General features: G+C 39.7%; 1 long non-coding RNA gene and 1 other non-coding gene across 4 annotated transcripts in view; one reads left to right on the forward strand and one right to left on the reverse strand.

Annotated features, from left to right (window-relative positions):
- Nucleotides 1-19265, forward strand: part of LOC109551560 (uncharacterized) — a 55067-nt gene that overhangs the window by 16123 nt on the left and 19679 nt on the right. For 2 of the 3 annotated variants that reach the window (XR_002178366.3, XR_012334351.1), the window contains one exon: nucleotides 8405-8534. This is a non-coding gene — a long non-coding RNA (uncharacterized lncRNA). Of the gene's footprint in view, nucleotides 1-8404; nucleotides 8539-19265 lie in introns of all 3 variants that reach the window. The other variant, XR_012334352.1, reaches the window with a different exon arrangement.
- LOC117313997 (U6 spliceosomal RNA) lies at nucleotides 3491-3597 on the reverse strand. The gene has a single exon (XR_004528688.1). It is a non-coding gene; the product is annotated as a U6 spliceosomal RNA (small nuclear RNA).

The raw sequence follows: 19265 nt of genomic DNA on the forward strand, positions 1-19265 counted from the left end.
ACAGAGGATGGATGGTTCAAAACTCTAAAATCTACAGCTGCTTAATTTCAAATACTAACTAGTAATAGCAGTTTGCATTTGTATCTTGTTTAATATTTCATTAAGCAGTTTCACATATTTCATACAATTCCAACAACAAATCCTCCGAGTTGAACTGGGGGAGCTATTAATATCACCGCTTTATAGATCGGAAAACTTCTGAGCGGGTTTAAGTAACTAGCCTCACATTATATGATTATTTTTTACTGTAAGCCAGGAACTGGCGACCCCTTAGGGCTGCAAGTGGAAACACATTCAGTGTATACCACATACGGATATATATATCTATCTATATTTTGTATAGATATATTTTTAGGGAGTAGGGACATAAAATAAATATGTGACACCATTCTGATTTTTTATCTTTCAGAAGATATTTCCTTTTTTTCAAAGCATTTATTTTTTAAGCTTTATTTTTTTAATCACAAAACTAGCACATATTTGGTAGGAAAAAAGCACAAATAAGAAAATCAAAATCACTTATGATCACATTGAATAGAATATCTATTGTTACACCATTTTAATAACTCTGACTACATATTAAGTCTTCAGCTTTTCTAGAGTGAGAACTCCCCTCCCACACTCTACTCTTTTTCTTTTTTCCCCCCACTCTATTCTTTTTTTTTAACATCTTTATTGGAGTACAATTGCTTTAAAATGTTGTGTTGGTTTTTGCTGCATGACAAAGTGAATCAACTATATGTATACATATATCCCGATATCCCCTCCGTCTTACATCTCCCTCCCACCCTCCCACCCTCCCTATCCCACCCTTCTAGGTGGTCACAAAGCACCTAGCTGATCTCCCTGTGCTATGCAGCTGCTTCCCACTAGCCATCTATTTTACATTTAGTAGTGTATATATGTCCATGCCACTCTCCTCGTCCCAGCTTACCCTTCCCACTCTCCGTGTCCTCAAGTCCATTCTCTATATCTGCATCTTTATTCCTGTCCTGCCCCTAGGTTCTTCAGAACCTTTTTTTTTTTTTTTTAGATGCCATATATATGTGTTAGCATACGGTATTTGTTTTTCTCTTTCTGACTTACTTCACTCTGTATGACAGACTCTAGGTCCATCCACCTCACTACAAATAACTCAATTTCGTTTCTTTCTATGGCTCAGTAATACTCCATTGTATATGTGTGCCACATCTTCTTTATCCATTCATCTGTCAATGGACACTTAGGTTGCTTCCATGTCCTGGCTATTGTAAATAGAGCTGCAATGAATATTGTGGTACATGACTCTTTTTGGATTATGGTTTTCTCAGGGTATATGCCCAGTAGTGGGATTGCTGGGTCGTATGGTAGTTCTATTTGTAGTTTTTTAAGGAACCTCCATACTGTTCTCCATAGTGGCTGCATCAAATTACATTCCCAACAACAGTCCAGGAAGGTTCCCTTTTCTCCACACCCTCTCCAGCATTTATTGTTTGTAGAGTTTTTGATGATGGCCATCTGACTGGTGTGAGGTGATATCTCATTGTAGTTTTGATTTGCATTTCTCTAATGATTAGTGATGTTGAGCATCCTTTCATGTGTTTGTTGGCAATCTGTATATCTTCTTTGGAGAAATGTCTATTTAGGTCTTCTGCCCATTTTGGGATTGAGTTGTTTATGTGATATTGAGCTGCATGTAAATTTTGGAGATTAATCCTTTGTCAGTTGCTTCATTTGCAAATATTTTCTCCCATTCTGAGGGTTGTCTTTTCATCTTGTTTATGTTCTCCTTTGCTGTGCAAAAGCTTTTAAGTTTCATGAGGTCCCATTTGTTTATTTTTGTTTTTATTTCCATTTCTCTAGGAGGTGGGTCAAAAAGGATCTTGCTGTGATTTATGTCATAGAATGTTCTGCCTATGTTTTCCTCTAAGAGTCTTATAATGTCTGGACTTACATTTAGGTCTTTAATCCATTTTGAGTTTATTTTTGTGTATGGTGTTAAAGAGTGTTCTAATTTCATTCTTTTACATGTAGCTGTCCAGTTTTCCCAGCACCACTTACTGAAGAGGCTGTCTTTTCTTCATTATATACTCTTGCCTCCTTTATCAAAAATAAGGTGACCATATGTGTGTGGGTTTCTCTCTGGGCTTTCTCTTCTGTTCCATTGATCTATGTTTCTGTTTTTGTGCCACTACCATATTGTCTTGATTACTGTAGCTTTGTAGTATAGTCTGAAGTCAGGGAGTCTGATTCCTCCAGCTCCGTTTTTTTCCCTCAAGACTGCTTTGGCTATTTTGGGTCTTTTGTGTCTCCATACAGATTTTCAGATTTTTTGTTCTAGTTGCATAAAAAATGCCATTGGTAATTTGATAGGGATTGCATTGAATCTGTTGAGTGCTTTGGGTAGTATAGTCATTTTCACAATGTTGATTCTTCGAATCCAAGAACATGGTATATCTCTCCATCTGTTTCTATCATCTTTAATTTCTTTCATCAGTGTCTTATAGTGTTCTGCATACAGGTCTTTTGTCTCCTTAGGTAGGTTTATTCCTAGGTATTTTATTCTTTTGGTTGCAATGGTAAATGGGAGTGTTTCCTTAATTTCTCTTTCAGATTTGTCATCATTAGTGTATAGGAACGCAAAAGATTTCTGTGCATTAATTTTGTATCCTGCTATGTTACCAAATTCATTGGTTAGCTCTAGTAGTTTTCTGGTAGCATCTTTAGGATTCTCTATATAGAGTATCATGTCATCTGCAAACAGTGACAGCTTTACTTCTTTTCCGATTTGGATTCCTTTTATTTCCTTTTCTTCTGTGATTGCTGTGGCTAAAACTTCCAAAACTATGTTGAATAATAGTGGTGCGAGTGGACAACCTTGTCTTGTTCCTGGTCTTAGAGGAAATGGTTTCAGTTTTTCACCATTGAGAACGATGTTGCCTGTGGGTTTGTCATATATGGCCTTTATTATGTTGAGGTAAGTTCCCTCTATGCCTACTTTCTGGAGGGTTTTTATTATAAATCGTGTTGAATTTTGTCAAAAGCTTTTTCTGCATCTATTGAGATGATCATATGGTTTTTCTCCTTCAATTTGTTAATATGGTTTATCACACTGATTGATTTGCGTATATTGAAGAATCCTTGCATTCCTGGGATAAACCCCACTTGATCATGGTGTATGATCCTTTTAATGTGCTGTTGGATTCTGTTTGCTAGTATTTTGTTGAGGATTTTTGCATCTATGTTCATCAGTGATATTGGCCTGTAGTTTTCTTTCTTTTCCCCACTCTATTCTTTATCTTCAAATTTTTCTGAGCTATTCTTGGCCATTTGCTCTTTTATTTGAATTTAAGAATTAGGTTTTACTAAAACTCTGTTGGGATTTTTATTGGATTTGCATTCTTTTTATAGATTAATTTGAGTAGAATTGAAGATTTTACTATATTGGTTCCTCTCTTTCATAAACACAGTATATTTCTCCATTAATTTATATCTATTTTAATGTCTTTTTTAAAATATGGAAAGCTTCAGAAATTTGTGTGTCATTTTTGCACAGGGGCTGTGATCATCTTCTCTGCACTGTTCCAACTTTAGTATATATGTTGTCAAAGCGAGCATTCAGAAGAAATTTCTTAACTGTTGGATTATATGGGGAGGGAAAGGTCACATATTCTTTTTGCTCTTTATGAAACTGAAAAAGAGATTAATCTGGACTAATTATTTCTCTCAAACGTAAAAGCATTTAGTTGTGTGCTGACAATGGGGAAAATGTTTCTGGCTTTTGCTCTCTTGCCCCTTCTAGTATCTAAACAGAAACTCTTTTTCTATTGATGGTCTTAACAGAGCAGTGCAGCAGGACAAAGGGGTTGGGAAGATGGGGGAAAAGAAAAGGAAAAGAAGATGGCGAGATATGACTAGGAAGAGGGCTGGGGAGGAGGGACAGCTGATTGGGCAGGTGAAATGGGTGGAGAGCAGTGGGGGCGGGGGGGGGGGGAGCGCATGACAGCAAGTGTGGATTCTCTGAGTTTTGCTTTTCTATAAAACCAGCAGTATCACTTGGGATCTTATTAGAAATTCAGAATAGTGGCCCCACTCAGATTCACCCAATCAGAATCTTCATTTTAACAAGATCCCCAGGTAATTCTTATGCACATTAAAGTTCCAGAAGCTCTTAGTCGCCCCCAACCAGTCTGAGCCAGTCCTGATTGGTGTCATCAGCCTTAGACCTATTAATAGACAAAACTGGTTTGGTTGCCTAGAGACCCGGAAATCTGGTTCCTCCTGTAGATGCTGAGTCTCAGAGTTCTCTTACCACTTTGGCCAAAGCCTTGGAACTCCAGTTGGCCTCAGTTTCTCTGCTACGCATGTCAGTTCTCAGCAGGGATTGGATCCTAGCCCTGGACCCCAGCTTCCTCAGCTCGGGTCCTCGTGCTTTGCCAAATTCTTGCTCTGCCCATTCCTCTGGGAAGCAGGATGTACTTTTCTACTCCCTTCTCAGCTTCTGCTGGGGACCTGCTGTGACTGGACCAATCACCTGGAACTGTGCCTGATTTTGACTATTGTCACCAGGACTTATTCCAAAACTGCTGGCAGAGAGGATGCACTCAGATATCCTAACAGTCTGGCCCAATCTGTGTTAGTCATGCCCTGTGACCGCTGCACACTGGTCTGCCTTGCTGCCTCCTGGGGATGGGCCAGCTTCTGAAGACAAACGCTCTGTCCCCTCTGTCACACTGGATCTTGGCTTCTTCCCCCTTCCCATGGCCTGAGCTGATGTGGTCCCAACCTGCCTTGCACACCAATGTCTCCTACAAAAGAGAAGGAGGCCAGCAGAGAATGAGGGAAGCAGGCCTCAGCCCCTTCTCTCTCTTAACTTTTCTAACACTGGGACTTCATGGCACAGCTTGTGTGTAGACCTTGAGATTCCAAGCATTGCCCTTGGAGCCCTTCAGGTAAAAGATATCCTAAAAGTCCTGGATGACTGCTGACTACAAACGGGCCCAGTGGTTTTGCATAACTGGTACTTTTGGGTCCTTTTTCCAAGGTGGAGAAAAATCTTTGTGGCCTGACTTACTTTATCAAAACAGGCCAGTCCACATAGAAGCTCAATAATTTCCCTGGTTACCATATAACCATTTCACTTTGACTGATGGTGTTATACGTCCTGCCATGCTCAATTTATTGTGGAACATTATACAAACCGTATCACATCCGCTACCGTGTTTTAAGCCAGCACAAAACGGTATGAAGTTCACAACAATCAGGTTGGCCGTCAGTTATAGAGGCCAATTTTTATATTAAAATTACTCTCCACTAATTAATAGACCACTGACTATATCTTTAAGACTGTTGCATCATTTCTATTCCTAAGAACTATTCTTATGGTGATTAAAAAAAGAAAAAAGAAGAAGACGAAAAAGAAGAAAGAAAACAGAAAGAAGTGTGGCAGCGCCCACAGGAGCTAAGTAATGGTGTGGGTGTTGTTTCCATTATTACATACGTAACACTTTCACAAGAATCAAATGTCTTACAAAAGAAAATACAAATTGCAGTAAAGAGGCGATAACACAGTAAGACACAAAGAAAACAATTACCCAAAGGAAGATTTAAATTTGGCATCAATCGTCTGCAGCGAAAGAATGGATAAGTACCCACTGACTCTGTACATACAAAGGTAGGCACGTGGCAGCATTTGCCACAGTCAGAAAAGAAGTTCCATGTAAAGTAGAAGGAGAAGTAGTAATTAAAAATGTCTCAAATCATTTTGAATAAGAAATACATACTATTTAATGAAGTCACTCCAAGTTTCCAAAGTTGCATGACAATCTCATTGAATGAGCAGAGATGGATAAATATATGATTTGCCAAAAAGCAGTCTTGGCCAAGCAAAATCAACGGTCCAGGAAGAAGTTCCTCAAGATTAGCAAGAGGATATGGATAGGAAATAGACCTATTCATTGCACTTTTCTGAAGGTCCAGATTTTCTCAGGATAGACTTTATTGATAAATCATGAAGAAACTGTATTTGAAGTTAGTATAAAAAAACCAATTTTGGGCTTCCCTGGTGGCGCAGTGATTGAGAGTTTGCCTGCCGATTCAGGGGACACGGGTTCGTGCCCCGGTCCGGGAGGATCCCACATGCCGCGGAGCAGCTGGGCCCGTGAGCCATGGCCACTAAGCCTGCACGTCCGGATCCTGTGCTCCACAACGGGAGAGGCCACAACAGTGAGAGGCCCACGTATGGCAAAAAAAAAACCCAAAAAACAAAAAAAACCAATTTTGATGGATAACATGAAAACTCTCCTTTAGTTGCTTTCAGTTTTATGCCTGATGTTATGTCATTATTTGAACAGGGTTCCAACAAACCATTCAAACTTTTGGAAAAGGGGAAACCTGGTACGGGGGGAGAATACTCTCAGGAAAACTGTCTAAAATGTTGCAGAGGCTTAAAAAGTGATGAGTATATACAACAACACATCACTACTAGTGCTATGATAACTTTAGTATGTGCAGTTACGGTCAAACCACTCAAAATTACAATGTCATTTGTCTTCTTTGTATCTCTTTTGTTTTTACAAGTCACATGGCAAAATCAACAAATACTACATCATCCCTCTGAGGATTCAGCTGTGGAAGAAGCATCTGCTAGCTCATCTCTAGGGTAGCTATTATTAGCTTGCTTTGATTCTCTCATACGATACGTACCCATGCTTATTAAGCTGTTTGTTTGCCTCCTTTGTCATATTCCTCTATGATTATGACTACCGCTATGCAGTGAACTCCAGTGCAACCTGGAGGTACCCATTTCCATAGGCCTTTCCAAAATTGATGCAATCTCCCTAGTTTTAAAAACATTATTTGGGGGGAAAAAAACCATGCAACATAGTATTTGCACTGATATTAAACCTTTCTATAGAAAATATTACAGTACCTGTACTGAATTGTATAGTGTTACCCCCACCCCGCAGATCCATGATCACTCAGAACCTGCGAATATAACCTTATTTGGAAATAGGGTCTTTGCAGATATAGTCAAATTAAGATGATGTCATACTGGATTAGGGTGGGCCCTAAATCCAATGACTGGTGTTCTTATAAGAAGGTCCTGCAGAGACACGGATGTACAGGAAGATCATCAAATGAAGACAGAGGGAGAAATTGGAGTGATGCAGCTGTAAGCCAAAGACTGACAGTAACCATAAGAAGCTAGGAGACAGGCTCAGTACAGATTCTAATCTCAGAGCCTTTGGGGGGATGTAGCCTTGCTGACACTTTGATTTTGGACTTCTAGCCGCTAGGACTAAATTTCACTTGTTTAAACCACCCAGTGTATGGTATTTTGTTGTGGCAGCCCTAGGAATCTCCAGATTGTGCAAGTAAGTACTTTAAATTACATAAAGACTTGATATTAACTTTCCCTTAGATGATGAAACTAGGGGAGGAAAAGGCTACTTGTCACGTGATATGGCAAGTCTAGACCAAAGATGGGATTAGAAACTGGTCATTCTGGCATCACAAGGCAGGTAGAACTGTAAAAGACTGAAAGTTTCAGGTAAACCACTAAGACATTGATTTCACATTTTAAAATGAGGTATAAGACCTCCATGTTGCAAAATTTGCAACACAGGTTGTCAAAATCTGATTACATGGCTTTTCAACCCCTTACGTATAATAAATACAAAGTACATTAAAAATGAAAACTAGAGATTCGAGGTGAGGGTTTTTCTGCGGTTTTTTTTGCGGTACGCGGGCCTCTCACTGTTGTGGCCTCTCCCGTTGCGGAGCACAGGCTCCGGACGCGCAGGCTCAGCAGCCATGTTTCATGGACCTAGCCGCTCTGCGGCATGTGGGATCTTCCCGGACAGGCACGAACCCGTGTCCCCTGCATCGGCAGGCGGACTCTCAACCACTGCGCCACCAGGGAAGTCCGTGAGGGTTGTTTCGTATAGAGTCGTCTGTGGGCTGGGTGTCCTCCCCCCAACCAATCTTTCTAAATCTCTGGGGGCAAATAAAATGTGAGTGGTTCCATTGAATCAGATGTGGGCCACTCACAAGAGAAAGCAGACATGGGGTTATCTTGCATCCTTTTTTTTTTTTTTTTGCGGTACGTGGGCCTCTCACTGTTGTGGCCTCTCCTGTTGCAGAGCGCAGGCTCCGGACGCACAGGCTTAGCGGCCATGGCTCACGGGCCTAGCCGCTCCGCGGCATGTGGGATCTTCCCGGACCGGGGCACGAACCTGTGTCGCCTGCATCGGTAGGCAGACTCTCAACCACTGCGCCACCAGGGAAGCCCTTGCATCCTTTCTAAGAGGGTCATTTGGATGGGTAACCAGATGAACAAAAATATGGAGCTGGTACCAGATTCCTGGGGTCCCAGGAAAGAGTAAGTGATTGGCCATATTAAGATGTATCCATTCATCTGCAGGGAAATCCAGGTGAGAGAAGCCCTACCCTGGAGCATCTCCGGAAAACTCATACAAACCAACAAGAGAGGCAACTTGGTATATCTGTCAAGGCCAAAGAACTCTGATACTAGCTCGTCACACGACTACCAGGCAAGTAAGAACTTTCTTGCTCCTCTCCTTATCTTCCTCCCAGTAACCTAACCACAGAGAAGTGTGCAGTCACCTTCCGAAAACTGCAGGGGGCAGGGATCAGAAAAGAAAGGGCACATGGGTTGCTCTCCTAACCCAGTTGTGGCTCTTTGTAGGAGGCTGAGATGGGGATGGGAGAAGCCTGTCGATGTTTTTACTGTGACATGAATCCAGACACGTTAATTACTGACCAAAGGATATATTTCCTGGAAGTGACTAGAAGAATAAAAATTTGATCTAAATTTCACCCAAGAGTAGAGAAAGTGCTAACTCTGTGGAATAAATTTGAAGTGTTGCTTTATGATTGATTACATCCTATGAGTCACACTTGTTCAATGTAACAGTTACATAACCATTTCTAAATGCAATTGAATGGAGCAGTTCTTATAGAACCTTCTGTAGCGTTTTCCCCTATGAAGTCACCGTGTTTCTGTCTGAAATCTGGAAAATTATATGTCAAATTGTCCTCACAGAGAATTTTGTCCTTTTTACTTATTGTTATCAGCACTTACGAAATTTCTAAACTGAAAAGCATTATATGCTTGGTACAGATTAGGTGTTCAATAAATGTTGAATTAACAAAGAAATGAATGGGCAGTGAAGAGAAATCCTGATTGCCTGGGTTCTTTATAAACCCAGGCTATCCTCAGATTTCTTTACGGTAGAGTAAGAACTATCCCAGGTTGGTGATTTCTGAGACATTCCAACCAGACACTTATGGTCTCCTTACATGGAATTATAAAACATTAGCATTAGAAGGACACGTAGGAGGTGATTCAGTCCAACCCTTTCATTTTACAGATGAAGGCCCAAAGAAGTGAAATAATTTGATTAAGGTCACCTTTTTCTATAGTATCAGTGCTAGGCCTGGAGACTCTGACAGCTGACTCACTGATAGTGACATTCCTTCGTTTCTGGGCTTCTTGATAGCTTGGCTTTGGTGGAGTGACAGCTTATGTTCTCTTGTTAGTATTTTCATCAGTAAATCAGAAGTTGCACCTAAGAAGCAAACATGAAATATCCAAGTGGGGGAGACCGACAAGTAAAACACAACTATAATGAAGTGGGCTAAGTGCTATGAAAGAAAGAATCACAGTGAGCTACTTAGAAAAAGCACCTCATCCAGACTAAGGGTCATGGAGGGCTTGTTAGAGGAGGTGTCATCTGAGTTGAGTCCTGAGAATGAGAAAGTGTTAATAATCATGGTGTGTTTGGCAAACCCTGAGGATTGTACTATGGAGGTATCACTGAGTACAAAGGGGTGGGAAGAGAGATGGGTTAAAGAGATAAGCAGGAGCCCAAACATGGAGGGATTTCCATGCTATAATAAGATGTGTATACTTTATAGAAAGTCTATCAAAAATGACTGAAGTATTTTTTTGCAGGGGACTTATGAGGCCTGATTTCTGCCTCAGATATAACAGTCTAGCTACAGAATGGGGAACAGCTTTGAGTGGGATAATGTAGGCAGAGAGGCCAGCTGGGAAACTATTGAAATAATCTAGGTAAGAAAAAATGGCAGTAGAGATGGAAAAGGCAAAAGAATTTCAGAGCAATGTGCTAGGGACTGACTTGTGTACCCCTCTTCCCATAAAGCCCAATGTGACGGTATTTGGAGATGGGGACTTCGGGAGATAACCAGGTTTAGACGAAGTCATGCGGGTGCCCCCCCCCCCATGATGGGATTAGTGCCCTTATAAGAAGAAACACCAGAAAGCTTGCATTCTCTCTTCACCATGTGAGGGCAAATTAAGAAGGCAGTCCTCTATAAGCCTGGAAGAGAGTCCTCACCAGAAACTGAACATGCTTTGATTTTGGACTTCTAACCTTCAGAACTGTGGGAAAATAAATTTCTGTGTTTAAGCTAGCCAGTCTGTGGTATTTTGTTATGGCAGCCTGAGCTGAGTAATACACAAAGGAAGTTGAATGAAGGATGTGGTGATGTATTAGATGTAGGGAATAAGGAGAGTGAGGAGCCAAGGGTTGGATGAGTGTTCAGACTTACTGTGTAAAGAGGGAAGCCTAAAAAAGGGAACACTGGCAGAGAAAGGGGAAACTTGGTAGAGACCAAAGAGAGTAGCCAGAGAGATTAAGGGAAAACAGAAGAGGCCAAGAGAAGGGAGGTTTTTTTTTTTAAAAAAGAAGATAATGTTCAATTGTGCAAATATTATAAAGATGTCAAGGTAAGGTTGAAAGGTGTCCGCTGGCTTCTGTGATAAATGCCTTTGGAGACCTTGGCAAGAATTGTTTCAACACTGTGAGGGCAGATATGATACCACTGTTGATTGAGGAGAGAATGAGGTGTCAGGAAGTATAGACAGCTAGTATAGAAAGCACATTTTAGAATCCTTGCTTTGAAATGAGGAAGAGAAGTGGATAGGTAATGAGAAGGGAAGGAAGCAAGGGGGATTTTTTTTAATGATATAAGCTTTTTAGGAGGGATGACGTTGAGGACATACTAGAAGAGAGGCAATAATTGATGAGCAAGGCTACTGAGTGTGCAGGCTACGATGGGCTACATAGCTCAGATGCAGAGACTGGCTTTAGAAGGAGAGGCTTCATCCTCCATCATGGGAGGAAAGTAAGAATGAATGCAGATGTGTGCAAGATTGTAGGTGCAGAGTCAGTCCTACCTGATGGCTTCCATTTTCTTCATGAGGTAGCAGATGAGAGTGAGTGAGGTAGGTGGTGAGATGTTAGGAAAGGGGATGGAGGAGGTGGCTTCAGTGACTTGTGTGAGGAATGAGAGAGAGAAACAGAGGGCTGACGATAAACACAGTAGGCATGGCTGGCAGCATGGGGGCAATTGGAAATTTTATACCATGGAATTTTGGTGCACCAATTCCCTCCACTGTGCAATTTTTCTTCTTCATACTTAGCTGCCTAAACATAGAAGAAGGCAGAGAATTACGCTGTTACAAAGTTTGGGTTTTGCCAGTGAATGAGAATGAAGGACAATGGGAAGAAAGTTGAGGAGGTCAAGGAAATAAAAAGTTAGGAGCTCAGAGGATTTCTACTTCTAGGGATATGGAGTAGACGTATTTTCCCCCTTCTTCCTGCTACGTATAACTAACAAAATGCTGGATATTATATACAAAACAAATGTAAAAAGACTGAAAGGTGAAGCAAAGAAAGCAGACCAGCTAGGGATCTTGAGAGTGAGGAGATGATACAGTGGTGAGTTCCCTGGGTTTTCCTTTTGTCTCATATATTGCAGACTCAGAGTGGAAGAAGGTGGCAATCCACAAACACAGACAAAAAGGGCCCCAACAAAGGTCTGCTTTCTCTAAGGACAGGAAAAAGGCAGTCTAGAAAGATAGAAAACTTTTAGACAATAAGAGCTTTACCAGCATCAAACGTTACAGAAAAAATACTGACCCCACCTTCACCAGCAAAGGCTGAATTGGGGGCCTAGACTTGCACAATCACCAAGCTGTAACAAAACATCCAAACCCCTTTGCTGGAATTTCATCCTTGCTGGGTGATAGTTCCTCCTCCTGACCCCCCTACTCCCTAGCTCTGGTATTGGTTGAGACCAGATAGGGAGCACCGACCAATACTCTCACCCTGAAGTAACAAGGCATTCTTCCCTCTCCCCACTGGGGTGGTGTCAGAGAACGCCTAGGAGTAATGAAGAGCATCCTCCCTTGACTGTCAACAGAGGCCAAGTAGGACCTGAACTTCTACCCTCACCTGGCAGTAATGAAGCAGTGTCTACCACTCCGTTCCCAGCAAGAGCAGTGTCAGAGGAAGCCAGCTAAAACAGAAGGTTGAAATAAGATCCAAAGTCTCAAAACATATATCCCAAATGTCCAGGTTTCAATAAAAATTACTTGTCATACCAACTGTATTAGGTCCCTAGGACTGCCATAACAAAGTATCACAAATTCGATAGCTTAAACAACAGAAATTTATTCACTCACAGTTCTGGAAGCTAGAAGCCAGAAATCAGGATGTCAGCAAGAACATGTTCCCTCTGAAGTCTCTAGGGAAGAATCCTTCCTTGCCTTTTTCTAGTTTCTGATGGCCCCTTCCATTCCTTGTAGCTGCATCACTTCAATCTCTGCCTCTCTCATCACATGGCTATTTTCCTTATGTGTGTGTCTGTGTGTTCTCTTTTTATAAGGACACTAGTCATTGAATTTAGGGCTCACCCTAATATACTATGACCTCACCTTAACCAATTACATCTGCAAAGACCCTATTTCCAAATAAGGTTACATTCTGAGGTTCCAGGTGAACATGAATTTATGGGGAACATTATTCAAGCCACCACACCATCATACCAAGAACCAGGAAGGTCTCAAACTGAATGAAAGAAAACAATCAAAAGATGGCAACAGCTACATGGGAGATATGTTAGAATTATTCGACAAAGATTTTAAAGCATGATAAAAATGCTTATATGAGCAATTACAAAAACACATTAAAAAAAGAAAATCTCAGCAAACTAAAAGAAGATACAAGAAGAAACAAATGGAAATTTTAGAAGAGAAAAATATAATAACCAAAGCAAAAGACGCAGTAGGTGAGCTGAAGAGTAGAGAGGGCAGAGGAAAGAATCAGTAAACTGGAAGATAGAGTAGAAATTACCAATCTAAATAACAGAAAGAAAATATGCTGAGATAAAAAATGAACAGAGCCTCAGGGACCTGTTCTATATAATAAAAGGTTTAACATTCATGTCATCAGAATGTCTCTGGAAAGACAGGAGAGGAGAGGGAGGACTGAAGAAAGTTCTCCCAAAAATAATGGCTGAAAACTTCCCAAGTTTGACACAAGATATAAATCTATAGATTCAAAAATCTAAGCGAATCCCAAACAGGATAAATCCAAAGTAATCCACCCTAAGGCACATGATAGTCAAACTCCTAAAAACAAAAGATGAAGAAAAGCATCTTGAAAAACAGCAAAAGAGAAACACTGTACCTATAGGGGAAAAACAATTCAAACGACAGTGGATTTCTCATCAGAAATCATGTATCACAATATTTTTAAGTGCCAAAAGAAAAAATCCTATATCCAGAAGTATCCTTCGTGAAATGAAGACACTCTCAGATGAAGGAAAACTAAAAGAATTTGTCACCAGCACACCAACCCTGAAAGAATGGCTAAAGGAAGTTCTCTAAACATCAGGAAGAAAGAAAGAGCCAGTAAGCAAAAATATGGGTAAATATAATAGGTTTTCCTTCTACTCTTGAGTTTTCTGAATTATGTTTGATTGGAGAACCAAAGTTATAATACTGTCTGGTTCTAAATATGTTTAGGGGAAATAAGAAAATTTTATATATATATATATATTTAACTTTTATTATATATGTTACAAATATTTCTTCCCAACTTGTTCTATATATATATTTGTTCTTGTTGTTGTTTTTTATCTTTTGGCTGCACCACACAGCATGTGGGATCTTAGTTCCCCAACCAGGGATCGAACTGACATCCCCTGCATTGGCAGCGCAGAGTCTTAACCACTGGACCACCAGGAAAGTGCCAGAAAATTATATTTTTAAAGGGATGTAAAGGGAGGTAAGGTTTCTATACTTTACTTGAACTGGCAAAATGATGACACCAATAGACTGTAATAAGTTATGTATATATAGCATAATACCTAGAACAACCACTTAAAAAGCTATACAGCGAGCTTTAAAAACACTATAAGTAAATCAACATGGAATTCTAAAATAACCAACAGGAAGGCAGAAAAAAGAAAACAAGAAATAAAGAGAACAAATAGAAAACAAAAATGAAATGGCAGACTTAAGTCTGAATATATCAAAAATTACATTAAATGTAAATGGTCTAAATAGAGATTGGAAGAGAGGATCTTTTTAAATGACCTGATTATATGCTGTCTATAAGATAAGTTCACTTCAAACATAACTCTAGGCGGGTTGAAAGTAAAGTGAGCAGAAAAGATATGTCATGGAAACGTTAATCAAAAGAAAGCAGGGAAAAAAAAAAAAAAAGAAAGCAGGGATGGTATATTAACATCAGATAATGCAGACTTCAGAACACAGAAAACTACCAGAGACAGAGAGGGACATTATATAGGAATCCAAAATGTCTATGTACCAAGCAAAATTGGGTATAAACGAAAAGATATTTAGACTTATCCACAATTATATTTGGAGACTTCAAACCCTTTCCTTAACAACTGGTAGAACAGGCAGGCAGAAAATCAGCAAGGATATATAAGAACTCAACAATACCATCAAATAATAAGATCTAACTGGTATTCACCGAACACTGAATCCAACAACGATAGAATACACATGCTTTGCAAGTGTCCACTGAAGGCATGTCAACATAAACCATATCCTGGGCCATGAAAAAAAAAAAAAACCTTCAACAAGTTTAAAAGAACTGAAATCATACAGTATATGTTCTTTAACCACAGTGGAATTAAACTGGAACTTGATAATTGAAAGATAATCGAAAAAAATCTCCCAGCATTTGCAAACTAAACATCATAGTTCTAAATAATTCAAGGGCCAAAGAGAAAATCTCAAGAGAAATTAATACATCAAACTGAATGAAAATTAAAATTCAGCATAGCAAAATTGTGGATGCTGTTAAAAGTAGGGCTGAGAGGGACATTTGTAGCACCAAAGGCATATATTAGAAAAGGGGCAAAGTCCTAAATCAATAATCTAAGATCCCACCACAATAATGTAGAAAAAGAGAAGCAAATAAACCCAAAGCAAGCAGAAGAAAGGAAACAATGAAGATGAGAACAGAAATCAATGAAAATGAAAACAGGAAAGACAATAGAGAAAATCAATGACACAAACCCTGGCTCTTCAAAAAGATCGATAAACTTGACAAACTTCTACCAAGACTGACAAAGAAAAAGAAGAGAAGACACAAATTACCAATATCAGGAATGAAATAAAAGATATCACTACAAACATCAAAAAGATATTAAGGGAATACTATAAAAAAAACTTACATAAATTTGATAAAACAGATGAAATGGACCAATTCTTCAAAAGCACAAGCTACAATGACTCACCAAATATGAAACAGATAATTTCCTTTTCCATTAAGGAAACTGAATTTGTAATTTTTAAAAGTTCCTCCAAAAGAGATCTCCTAGCCCAGAGGGTTTTACTGGAAAAATTCTGCAAAACATTTAAGGAAGAGTTAATACCAATTCTACACAATCTCTTAGAGGAAAAGAAAAGGAGAGATCACTTCCAGCTCATTTTATGAAGCTAATATTATCCTCATACCAAACAAAGATGGTACAAAATAAGAAAACTGCAGACCAATATTTCTTGTGAATAATGATGCAAAAATCTTTAACAAAATATTAGCAAATAGAATTCAACAGTATAGACAAAGAATTATACACCATAGCTAAGTAGAGTTTAGTCCAGGGATGCAAGTCTTATTCAATATTTGGGAATTAGTCAATATAATCCACTGTATTAGTAGGCCAGAAAACCTAGAGATAGATGCACACACTTGCCCAATTGATTTTTTACAGTGGTACAAAAGTGAGTCAGTGGAGGAAAGATGAAGAAGGAAAAGGAATAAAAGGAAGAAGAAGGGGAGGAGGATAAAGGAGAGGAGAAGACTGAGACTCCAGAGTTAAGAAACTGGAATGTTGCTAAGTGCCAAGAGCAGAAAAGTGCAAGGTTTCTGCAAGACTTTGGAAAGGATGCTTAACTACTTGACGAATTATTTTTCTCACTCCAAACAGTTGGGTTGGATTCACTGGCACTTTGGTGAAGCTGTCCTGAGAAACCACTTCTCTTTTCCATTTTTTCTTGCTGCCCCACAACTAAAGAACATAAAGTAGTTTTACTTACAAACAGGGTTAAGTCAACTGGGAAAATCAGGGGTGGGGAGTCAATCTGGGTCGTCCAAATATGGAGTGGTTCCTGGGTCAATATCCACCACGGAGGCCGCCTCTTCTATCACTTTCCTGCCCCTTGGTAATGGATCCTTGATTTCTTGGGGTAGCCTCACCTGCTGTTCCTGAGCCTTTTTATGAGGGTAGATGGATCCTGGAGAGTGGGCTATGTCATAGGGGCTGGGGCCCCCTCAGTTTGTGTAAACCTGAGTTCTGATCACATGCATGATTTCCTTCTGTATCTCGGGGTCCTGAGTATTAACGTTGGCATCGCCTACCTAACCATCCTCATATACAAAGAAGAACTGTGTGCACACATGTTTGGACACAGGGCACACCCAGATGTTCCATGCTTCTGGACGTCCTTAGATGTAATCACTTCACTAAGTGCTACACAGTTTAGATTCCAACTCTGCAGGAACCTCCATGACTTTTACAATAAATAGTGCTAGAACGGCTGGACATTTAGAGACAAAAAAATTGAACCTTGACCTTACACAATAATTAACTCAAAATGAAAATACCATATAACCAAATAAAACAGAAACCTATATACTTTCAGAAAAAACAAAGACAAAAACAGGAGAATATCTTTGGAATCCAGGGCTACACAAAGAACTCTTAGACTTGATGCCCAAGTATGATTCATAAAAGGAAAAGCTGATAAATTAGACTTCATCAAAATTTGAAAGTCTGCTCTGTGAAAGACCCTGTTAGATTAAAAGAACACGATACAGACTTGTGAGAAAATATTTGCAAACCACATATCCAGCAAAGGACTCGTATCTAGAATATATAAAGAACTTGGAAAACTCAACAGTAAAAATACCAAATAATCCAATTAGAAAATGGGTAAAAGACATGAAGAGACATTTCACCAAATAGGCCATACAGATGGCAAATAAGCACATGAAAAATGTGTTCAACATCATTAGCCATTAGGAAAATGAAAATAAAAGCCATGAGATATCACTACACATCAGAATGACTAAAATAAAAAATAGTGACACCACCAAATGCTGGTGAAGACGTAGAGAAAGTGGATCACTCCTACATTTGGTAACCCCAAATAGTGCAGCCATGCTGGAAAAGTTTGCAGTTGCTTTAAAAAATAAATGTGCAACTACCGTATGACCCAGATATTGCACACTTCAGCATTCGTTCCAGAGAAGTGAAAACTTATGCTCACACCAAAACCTGTCCATGAATGTTTATAATAACTTTATTTGCAATAGCCAAAACCTGGAAACAACTTGACTGTCCTTGAATGGGTGAATGGTTAAACAAACCACAATACATCCATATCATGGACTACTGCTCAGCGATAATAAGAAGAAACTATTGATATAGGCAGTGACCTGGATGAATGTCCAAAGAATTACGCTGAGTTAAAAGAGTCAATTCCAAAAGTTTACGTACTGTATGATTCCATTTGTATGATATATTTTAAATGACAAAATTACAGAAATGGAGAACTGGTTGCGGGGTTGAGCAGGGAATGGAGGTAGAAGAGAAGCTGGTGTGGCTATAAAAGGCCAGCATGAGCCATCCTTGTGCTGATAGGAATATCCTGTACCTTGACTGTAGCAATGCTAACATCCTGGTTGTGGTAGTGTGCTGCTCCTTTGCAAGATGTTACTATAGGAGTGAATTGGGTAAAGGGTACATAAGATCTCTGCATTATTTCTTACGCTTGCATGTGAATCCACAGTTATCTCAAAATGAAAATAGTTTTAAAAGTTAGATACCGGGTAGATCACTCCAACAGATAATTGAATCACCATGTCTATGGCTGGACTTGGGGTACAGCCAGAAGTTCTGCCTGGGATTCATCTCTTACACACCCTCTGCCACCGCCTCCAAGCTGTCACTGTTATCCAAATGGTATGGGGCTCTGAGTCCAAGGCTGGAGTTCTCTTCTAGACCTGCAGTAACCTTGACACTCTGCTCCAGGGAAACAGCCCTTGATCCCACGGTCATCTGTATTCACCATATTATCTGAATGTCTCAAAGGTCTCAAAGGCCTAGGTTTGGGACTAAGACGCCATTATGGCTGAAGTTTTCAGCCAAGGGTCATGTGCTCTAGGGGGCAGGTGCCAGCTTAGCACCCTCAGAAGGCCAGACTGAACTAGCGGCACCTTTGTGGTCAGCTCAGTTTTACCATGTTCCAGAAGAGCAACAGTCCAGAGGACCCTCCTCTTCTGCCATAAGAACCTGACCGGCCTTTCCTAAGACAGTATTTGCTTGTAGTGTCTAGTCAGCCCACGCTGATGGGGAGTCGAAATTTGAATTGACAGTGTTTAAACTTCAAGGCAACCAAACTGGAAGAGACTGAGATGTTGGTTTTGTTTGTTTATGTTTTTTAGTATCTTTTATTTAACTCCTGAAACGTACGTTGAAATGTCCTTCTACTTGGAGGTCATGCTTTTACTCTTGACGTTTGGAAGCACAATTTTAACATATTTATTTATAATAATTAGAGTGAGTTCTTCACATATGAAAAGTACTAAAAAGAAAAATTCATTGAATAATATTAAGTAGCTTATATTTATGTAGCACGTATTATGCCCAAAGCACTACTGTAAGCACTTATAGATATTAGCCTCTGTATAACCATAGGAAGCAGCTCTATTATTATCCCCCATTTTACAGATACCATAACTGAGGCATAAAAAAACTTGCCAAGGTTACCTAGAGAATACATGCCAGAGGTGAGATTTTTAACCTAGCAATCTGGCTCAATATTCCAGGCTCCAAACCAATCAAAAATACTGTTAGGACCTTAAGGGAGATATTGTTATTTGAAAAGTCTAGGTTGTTCCTATTGGCCA

Source organism: Tursiops truncatus, chromosome 10 (assembly GCF_011762595.2).
Source record: "Tursiops truncatus isolate mTurTru1 chromosome 10, mTurTru1.mat.Y, whole genome shotgun sequence".
Classification (NCBI taxonomy): domain Eukaryota; kingdom Metazoa; phylum Chordata; class Mammalia; order Artiodactyla; family Delphinidae; genus Tursiops; species Tursiops truncatus.